The sequence below is a fragment of the Parasteatoda tepidariorum genome, unplaced genomic scaffold (genome assembly GCF_043381705.1).
Source record: "Parasteatoda tepidariorum isolate YZ-2023 unplaced genomic scaffold, CAS_Ptep_4.0 HiC_scaffold_1649, whole genome shotgun sequence".
NCBI lineage: Eukaryota > Metazoa > Arthropoda > Arachnida > Araneae > Theridiidae > Parasteatoda > Parasteatoda tepidariorum.
Window position 1 is genome coordinate 108 of NW_027261451.1, and position 10,510 is coordinate 10,617.

General features: G+C 30.0%; 1 long non-coding RNA gene across 1 annotated transcript; it reads right to left on the minus strand.

The window, feature by feature from the left end:
* Positions 1-4,972: 4,972 nt before the first annotated feature.
* On the minus strand, positions 4,973-10,060 carry LOC122272967 (uncharacterized). The gene is made up of 2 exons (XR_011638431.1): positions 9,998-10,060; positions 4,973-5,021 (listed from the first exon to the last, which is right to left on the minus strand). It is a non-coding gene; the product is annotated as an uncharacterized lncRNA (long non-coding RNA).
* Between the last annotated feature and the right edge of the window lie 450 nt (positions 10,061-10,510).

A 10,510-nucleotide genomic window follows, 5' to 3' on the forward strand; every position in this document is an offset into this window, starting at 1 on the left:
GTTCATAAAGTTTAAGACTAAAAAGTATTTTGCTGTTTGTCTTTTAGGTAAGCATTTCAATAAAATATATTTTAAATTGAATTACAAAAAGTCATGTTTATTAATATATCTCGAATTTTTAACTTAATATAATAATGTTAACTTTATAAAATTTGAGTATAAAAAAGGAAATCATGTTCGAATTATATGCTACGAAAAGTATAACTTGAAGAGAATCGTTTATAAACAAGTTTCTTCACTTTTTCAAATAATTTTTGAATTTTTTTCGATCGATTTGCTTTTAAGTCGAGAAAGAAAATCGTATTAGTATTAGTTTTCTTCTTGTGCTATTTTAACATAAAATTTCAAAGGAAAAAAAAAACTTTTAAAAAATAAACACTAAAAAAATAAACTTTCTTGAAAAAATTTAATATTAAATGCAGAGTTAAGTGGAAGAACCGGCGAGGAAGAATATCGAGAATCTTTAAAATGTTTGCGCACGCATTTATAAATAAAGCATTAAATAAAATAACATCATTTCGAATATGAAGTAATAAATTCGAAATGATAAAGACGCTTATAGATATTTTACAACTTCTTCTATTAGTCCCTTGTCTATCGTTTTTTTAAATTTTTTTTAAACCTATTAGGTGCATTTTCAAAATTATTACTGCGAAACATTTTAAAATTTTCTAAAATACTATTTGATACCAATTAAAGCAACAAATGCAAATTGTTGCAAACTTTTTTTTTCCCAATGAGCTGCACAATCGGTCTTGCCGATAAGCAGACCTAGTGCATTCTCTAGTGATGGTATCCACTCTTTCAGGACCACCACAATGGGTGAGATACCATTGGTCATGTTAATTTGGACGTCTAGTTTCTGCCACACTAGATGGCAGCACCGAGACTCTATTTGGATGCTAAAGTGCACTAGGAATTTAATTTTGCCGGAAATGCCAAGAGCCAATAAGGCACTCCAGGGATCTTTTACATGCCGCATAATCATACGACATGGCCGCTGAGGATTTTCTGCATCCCGAAAATCCGGTGTCTGGATCGAACCCGCAGACTTGGGCTCAGAAGGCCGACGACATACCAACTGCGCCACCCAGCCACATTGTTGCAAACTTATAAGTATTAAAAATTTTATTTTATCCCCGGCGTTGAACAGCAGAGACGATTCTGAGTTTGCAACTACCAATGTTCAATTCCGTAGCCTTGTAATTTTGAACCCAACCCAGAAAACGAGGATCAAGCAGAGGGACTTTCTGATGCAGCTAACCCGCATTGGCGTTACATGTAGTATGAAACCACAATATCCTCCTAAGGTCAGCCTAACGTCAAGGGGATTCCCGACCTTTATTCAATGAGGATATTTTGTCACCATTGGAGTCGGTGCTAGAAGGGAGCAAAAATCGTATCAACCAGCCACCGCTGGGATTCAAACTTGGGTCTCTCACTGGTGGGTGAACGTTCTATCCCCTAAGCCGAACAGCCTGAGTTAACAGCCGACCCAATTTTGGGGTTTACGACTTCTAATGTTCAACTCCGCAGCTTTGTAATTTTGAACCCAATCCATAAGACAAGGGAACTCCTGGATCAAGTATTGGGAGAAATTTTGCCTTCGTGGGGGACTTTTTGATGGAACTAACCCGTATTTGCGTCACATGGAGATGAAGATCAAGAGAACCTCCCACGGATAGCCTGACGGCAAATGGCTCTAACCCATAATCCGTCTACCACTGAGGATATTTCAATGTCAGCACTGTGGTCGATGCAAGCCGGATGCGGATTCGTATCGACCAGCCATAGCTGGGATTCGAACCCGGTTCAACTCATTGGAATGTGAACGCTCTATCCCCTAAGCCATCACAGCTCAGACTTATAGGTATGTAACATTAAAGAATATTGAGACAACTATAATTAAATTAAAAAAATAAATTTGTAATAATACGAAAAATTTAAAAAAAACAAAGTATCGCAAATTGTTCCAGTTTTAAAATTTAATTACTTTGAATAAACTTAAGAATTAAATTATTTTTGGTGCCCATTTTTGATCTACCAGTTCATCACTCCCTTCCTACCATTAATCTCTGCGAAAGTTAAAATGATAATCAAGATAAAAAAATTTACAAGTGAGATAGTGATTTTCACTAAAATTTTCTCTTCTGTACAAGAAAAAAGTTATTCTGCTTAGTTCAACACCTTGTCTCGTACGCTAACCTCAATTAAATGAAGAAACAAATGGGAGAAACTAGTCTCAATCCTGCAGGATGATGACAGATAACCTTCGAAAGATATATTGTTCCTTCCTTCTATCCCAAAGATTTATTTATAGTTAATAGTAATTTAACTATTATTAACAGAAGAATAAAACTATATGATTTCTAGGAAATCATGTGTTTCGAATCCTAATATTTTAATTAAGTCACGGTAAACGATTAAATGATATTACCACCAAATTAATTCTGGAACAAAAACTCCCTGAAATAAAATTGTAAATTAAGAATTACACATTCGTATGGATAAGTGGTCTGCGTTGGTGAGGCCTGTTATTTTTTTAACTGTTTCGAATCCTTCGTAAAAGCCTTAAAAAAATTAAAATTGACTAATTTTGTTTAAAAACTCAGTTCTTTTTAAAAGTTTGAAATTACGTAACTAATTATGATGTAATATTTTTCAGTTTTATAATTAATTTCTATAAATATTATTGTAAGGAATTTTTAATGAAAAAAAATATCAAATAAACGTTATGTTATATTATTTTCATGGAATTTTTTGTGAGTCACAAAGATTCTGTATTTGTGAGCAAAGAAAGGTTGGAAGTTGATAAAAGTGTATATATATATATATATATATATATATTAATATTTNAACAATTTACGGTATTAAATTTCGTTATTAGGGTACCCTTCCCGTAAACGGACAACTCTCATAAACGGACAAATTTTTTGGTCCCATGAATGTCCGTTTAACGGAGGTTTCACTGTATATATATATATATATATATATATATGTATCAGAATTTTCTTTAAACATTTCTCTAGAAAGTGTACAATTCCATTATCGTTTCATGCAGTAGTTTTTGAGTTATAAGACATTTAGACATAAGACAAGAACGCTCTGCTTAAATTTCCTGAAACAGCGGTGATGGTTGCATTAACTTTCTTTTAATACAAAGAGGAAGCTTTGATTCCTTTGAAAACATTTTGATTTAGAATTACTCAATTCCATACTTTGACATTAATATCATTGATTAGCCAATTATAATCAAATACAGATCAATCTTACTTTGAATTAAATGAAGTTATGATTAATGAAATTAATCTTACTTTGAAGACCTGAAACATTTTTGTGAACATTTTTTATCCCTTTAAAAATATTTTACTTTTTACTCCATAACTTAAACTAAAAATCTTCTTTTTTCTGTAAGCGTAATTTCTTCGCACTGAATCATTTGGATGTGCATTCTAGTTGCAAGTCAACCTGTTGTTTTCGTTTAAAAAGAAAAATGTTTTTTTAAAAGAAAAATTAAAATAATTTTTTATAACATAAATAAAAAAAGAAGATATTTTCTTCTTTTTTTAATACCCAAATCCAAAAAAATAAAATTAATATTATCATCATGATTACGAAGTAAGATTAATTAATTCCTCGGGTAAACATTATTAAACATAACTGTATAATCTTGAAAATTAAAGATAATTAGATCATCAAAAAACCTAAAAACAATTTTAATATTAAGAGTGTAATTTTTTTCATAATAGTGCAAAAATAAATTAGCTTAGAGAGATGAAGAATTAGAACCTTGCGTTATTCCATCAATTTTAATAAAAATATCTTTCCCACTGTAACATAATTCTATTGTGCATAATTATTGCTCATAATTATTCCATTGTACAAAATTATTGTTAGCTTTGTCTATGGGGGTAATTACACATTTTTTAAAGTAGTTGCTTAATTGATTGATCAATACTAGAAAAATTTGCTGAATCGTTACTGTTAGTTAATTTCCCTTATTATTGAAAACAAAGTTTTTAAAGTAATAATAATTAGCCCATTTACATTCTGTTTACATACCTAAAGGTAAAGAGAATCTATTTTGATATCGTTAAACAAAAATTAGTGTGATCATTGAAAAAGTATTTTAGAATTTTATTAATTTATATATGGTAAATGGGTCTAAATTTTGTACCTTTTATCATTAAATCCCCAAGTTTTAAGTTTCCTATAATATTTAAATTATCAGTAATAATATGTTAATTATCAGTAATAATGCTAATTTTAATTTTTAACCTCTTATATAAAGCAAAAAAATTTTTAATGATAATATTATTCTTTTAATTTATAAGCTTAAAATTTTGATTATTTTTTAACTCCTTATTTAAAAGTTCAAAGCAGAATTTTTACAGAAGTTTACATAATTATTGTTAGCTTTGTCTATGGGGTAATTACAGATTTTTTTTGTAGTTACTTAATTGATCGATCAATTGTAGAAAAATTTGCTGAATTATTATTGTTATTTAAATTTTCCTTATTATTGAAAACAAAGTTTTTAAAGTAATAATAAACNTCCAATCCTATTACAGTGTAAACCATTTCACAATCTAATGCGTAGACTCCACGAAGCTGGTGTGCAAGGCGCTTTTCACCAGTGCTTTTGATCTCCGGTTTGAGCAGTGGATCTCCACAAATATGTAACGGATACACTTTGCATCCAATCGAAGAAGCGTGTCTTTTACAGCACTTGAAGATGGAATAAGAGCCAGGACATTTAATTACTTTCTCTGGATGGTAGTAACATTTTTCGTTCACAGTGTATTTTCCCTCTGGTGTGACCTCAAATCTTTTTCGGCACCTATAGCATTTCCTAACAACTGTTCCATGTTCGGATATCTTGGCTCCCTTAGTCAGCTCGTGGGTGAGTTTGTTAAAATACTTCGAGTCCATTAGATATTTACCGAGATAGGTATATATCTTCCCCTTGGGCAGATTCAAGTCTCCAAACTCCTTGAGGGTTGATGTTGCTACGCTTCGATCTAAAAGATTCAAAAATGAAACTTTCATTAATAAATCATAGCTATACAGAACAACTATCGAACAAACAGAATAATTCGGTACAATAGAAAAAAAATCTAACAAATGGAAAAACTTTGTAGATAAAGAAATTAAATTTTGCTTAAAAGAGAAATTGAAAACTACGTTAGCAGCGTTGACGCCAGTACAATATGTGCCACTTAAATAAAGCCAGATTACTCTCGTGCTATAGTTTAACGTAAAGGAAACCAATGTGAAACCAATATGTTTGTTAAGAAAGTGGATAGTCTAACACATATTTACAGGGAGCATTCAGTCCTTATTCTATCTGGATAGGAAACGAGGATAAAAAAAATTCTGCCATCAGGATCTGGGTATTTAGCAATACCGGGGATACAATGCATCAATATTATGCCGATTTCAATGATGATAGCCCTCAATTCAGCCCCAGACTGAAACTACCCTTTTTGGTATACACAACCCTTCTGAGGATAGCCCACACCCCAAAGTTTTCTTGGGGATTGAACTTAAGTAAAAGAATAAGTATGTCATTGATCATACTCAACCTGTTATACAACACCCACCACTCAGAAAGTTTTAAGCCGTAAATTAAGACATTTTCCTGCTGGAAAATTTTGGCTAAAAACATCAATTCTCCAACAAATGGCAGTGACAGGGTTTTTAGCATTTTTTTGATAATTAATAGCCTCTAGACAGTATGAGGGAGAGTCCATCTTTCTGTATATTGGAGAAGAATGAATGAAGTCGAACCTGCGAAATCGAATTTTTAACATTGAAAATTAAATTTATCAGGAAATATTAGACCATTAAGTTTGAATCCCAGTACATGAAAGTTTGATCATTAAATCAAAAGTTATTACGATTGATTTTTCTGCGTATTGTTTACATAGGTATATACTAAAAGAATTCTACCTTTTTGCTCTTCTGACATTGCTATCTAGAAAATAATGTATTGCATCTTATGCACTTCTTACTCTGTTTTGTCTGAGACCAATCACGGTTTTATAGGAAATTGCTAGGGATTGCTGTTTAAATTTTATTGTAAGAAGTCATTATTATTAAAAGAAGTTACTATTGATATCATGAAAATTATAATAATAGGAAAAATCTTTTCAGTAAACGCCATTATATAAACCNAAGTTTTAAGCCGTAAATTAAGACATTTTTCAGCTGGAAAATTTTGGCTAAAAACATCAATTCTCCAACAAATGGCAGTGAAAGGATTTCTAGTATTCTTTGCTTAATTAATAGCCTCTAGACAGTATGAGGGAGAGTTCATCTTTCTGTATAAGGGAGAAGAATGAATGAAGTCGAACCTGCGAAATCAAATTTTTAACATTAAAAATTAAATTTATCAGGAAATATTTGACCGATTTTGTTTAAATTTTGCTTTATAATATTTTAAATAACTTTCTGTAAAGTGGTGAAAGAATTTTTCAATTCCTTAAAATTCAAATTTTCTTCGATTTTAATTGAATAAAATTATAAATAATTAATAAAAATTATTTTATATATGGAATTATTTTGTATAAACAAATTTTATATTTGCATGCAAAAGATGATAATTCGCTTTAAAAGGCCTCTTTGGATAAATAAGCAAAAAATAAAATCCAAATCCGCTGAAGGAAAGGTATGTTCATTCAAGGAAAGTATACGATTTTGTACCTGCTGTTTTCGTAACTTAATTGCTGATTTCGTAGCTTAAAATACTGTTCGCATAAATAATTTAGCATTTTTAAATTACCCAACTGAACCATTAAGTTTGAATCCCAGTACATGAAAATTTGATCATTAAATCAAAAGTTATTACGATTGATTTTTCTGCGTATTGTTTACATAGGTATATACTAAAAGTATTCTACCTTTTTGCTCTTCTGACATTGCCATCTAGAAAATAATGTATTGCATCTTATGCACTTCTTACTCTGTTTTGTCTGAGACCAATCACGGTTTTATAGGAAATTGCAAGGGATTGCTGTTTAAATTTTATTGTAAGAAGTCATTATTATTAAAAGAAGTTACTGTTGCCACGAAAATTATAATAATAAGAAAAATGTTTTGAGTAAACGCCATTATGGAAACTAAGAAAATCTTATTCCATCCCATTAGTTCATCAATTCAAAAATGCTTTGTAGAGTGCACAAAATAAATAAATAAATAAAAATAAAAACCGGAAAACGTTGAATACATGCGATTTCACATACCGAGACTCAGTCTTAGTGTTTTGAGAGTCTCGTTTTAAATATGCTATTTAATTAGTGTAGACGATAATTTAAATTACGCAGTCAGACACGTTCTTTCTCTGAATAAAAAAGCCTTTTTTTTTTCTCTCAACGGATTGGATTTTTGATCCTCCAAATAGGGAGTTAACCATAATCTGGTAAATATGGTCCTAATAATTTAGACAGGAGAACGTTAAAAAGTTTTGCCCTTTAATATTAATTTTACAAATTTTCAGAAAATTAGGTTATATGTAGTGCATTTTATAAACATAGCTATTACATGCATGATGGTTTTTAGAATCTCGAAAATTGTGCACCTTTTCACGTAACTTACGCTGGAAGCTTTCCTTATCAACCAAATCAGTTTCCGTCAGTATAAACAAAACTGGATTCACAATGTGAAAAAAAAATTAAAAGGAGAAAAATGTTTTGAGTAAACGCCATTATGAAAACTAAAAAAATCTTATTCCATCCCATTAGTTCATCAATTCAAAAATGCTTTGTAGTGTGCACAAAATAAATAAATAAAAATAAAAAACGGAAAACGTTGAATACATGTGATTTCACATACCGAGACTCAGTGTTAATGTTTTGAGAGTCTCGCTTTAAATATGCTATTTAATTAGTGTAGACGATAATTTAAATTACGCAGTCAGACACGTTCTTTCTCTGAATAAAAAATGCCTTTTTTTTTCTCTCAACGGATTGGATTTTTGATCCTCCAAATAGGGAGTTAACCACAATCTGGTAAATATGGTCCCAATAATTTAGACAGGAGAACGTTGAAAAGTTTTGCCCTTTAATATTAATTTTGCAAATTTTCAGAAAATTAGTTTATCTGTAGTGCATTTTATAAACATAGCTATTACATGCATGATGGTTTTTAGAATCTCGAAAATTGTGCACCTTTTCACGTAACTTACGTTCAAAGCTTTCCTTATCAACCAAATCAGTTTCCGTCAGTATAAACAAAACTGAATTCACAATGTGAAAAAAAAATTAAAAGGGGAAAAAAACTTATAATAACTTTAAATCTAAAGATTGCATTTTCACGTACTAGGAATCAACTTTTATAAATCTAGGACGAAAATGGATATTCTCTGAATAAATGTACCATTTTCCTTAAGCGGATTTTGAATATTGACCTTCAAAATATGGCGGAAGGTAGCCTCAATCTGGAAAATACGGTCCCTTTAGTTTAAGTAGTGTAGTTGAAAAGTAGGCATCTTAATTGTATTTTCTTTTTGCGTAACTGAAAGAATTCTACTTTTCACTTTTTAAGAGCTATTCGACTGATTCCCTTCAATTTCTGGATTAACTCATTTAAAATTGTATTGAATAACTAAAATAATAAAAAATATCAAATAATAATTATCTTTGAATAATAAAGAAAAGATTTATAGCTGATTGGGAAAAATATATGATATTCTTCATTGGATGCGAAGATATAGCGAAATGCGCTGACACTAAGTTCGATATCAAGGAGCTCAAACTTTTAGCCACTCTAACTATTGAAACTATACTTTCCAGATAACGGCCTCAAAAGTCAAGATTCCAAAAATGTATTCCTTAATCGTTATTGCGTCTGATGTCAAGGTTTAAAATATCGTGTGCATATATCAATTAGCTTTTTGAGATTATATCTTTGAACTGTTAAGATTAAAGATTTAGTACNACTATTGAAACTATACTTTCCAGATAACGACTTAAAAAGTCAAGATTCCAAAAATGCATTCCTTAAAAAGTTCGTTATTGCGTCAGATGTCAAGGTTTAAAATATCGTGTGCATATATAAATTAGCTTTTTGAGATTATATCTTTGAACTGTTAAGATTAAAGATTTAGTACAAGAAAACTAATCATTAAATCAAAAGATAAAAGAGGAGTTAACTTTTTAGTATACTGTCAAGTTAAAAAATTCTAAAAACAAACAAGTATAGAGTTTCTCCTCTTCAGAATAGCATTATGCATAATTTTATTTTTATATAAAATTTTTAAGGAAAAAAAATCGCTGAAGTTCAAACAGTTCTCAATTTTTCCCCCACCTAATCAACGAAGCCTTTATATAATTAAAGCAAAATTCATTATTTAAATAATAAAAAGCGTTAAGATCATTATTTAAAGCCAAAAGNTCTTCAGAATAGCATTTTGAATAATTTTATTATTATATAAAATTTTTGAGGAAAAAAAATCGCTGAAGTTCAGACTGTTCTCAATTTTTCCCCCACCTAATCAACGAAGCCTTTATATAATTAAAGCAAAATTCATTATTTAAATAATAAGAAGCGTTAAGATCATTATTTAAAGCCAGAAGGGCAAAACAAAACAAAACGTAATAATTTTTAAACAAATTGAAATTTTGAGAAAAAAAAATCCCCTTCAAGTTCTTAAATAAAAACGATCCTTTAAGAATGTTGAATTTCAAGCACTTATGTGAGATTTAGAGTGGGAGCCCCACGCAGTATTTTTTCGCAGCAGCAATGGCAACAAAAAATGAAAAAAAATTACAGCAGCGAAATTGCAACAGCCGTGGCAGTGTCGCTCACGATTTTTAAACATAGAGAGAAATAAAATTTCCGAAAATAATAACAATAATAAATAAAAAGATATTTTGAAATTTCAAATCTATCAAATTCAAATATCTCATAAGCAAAACTATGACAATTGAATTTTATTCTTAAGTTTTATCTTCATTTAACTGTCCCCGTGAAAGAGATATATAACATTTACACTTACTTTCTTTATTAGCTGTCATGATTCAGCTCCAACTATCTCCTGTAATCTCTAGTACGGAATTTCTGCAAAAATAAATAAATACAGAATAAGATACAAAGCAAATTTTAAATACAAGCATCCTTCAGTACATAGTAAACGAACACAAATTAACTACAAATATTAAATTATTATTACTATGCATCTATGAATTATTACTGAAATACATAGATTACTATGCATGTAATTGCTCTTAAAACACACCTGGACTCAATATTGAGTCTATGTGTACTGCTTATTTTAGCCAGAGTTAAATTCAAGGAGTTGACCATATAGACAAAATAATGGAAACACTTCTATATTAATAAATTTTTTAATATTCCTCAAGAACTACTTAAAAAATCTATCTTTTTATGACCTCCAAAGTGTTTAGATTATGCAAAATCTCATACTTATCAATGAAGTTTAATGCTTTTAAAGGCTTAAGGGGCCGACAATAAATTACAAAAAGAAGATAGTGTTTTTGATCACCCTATT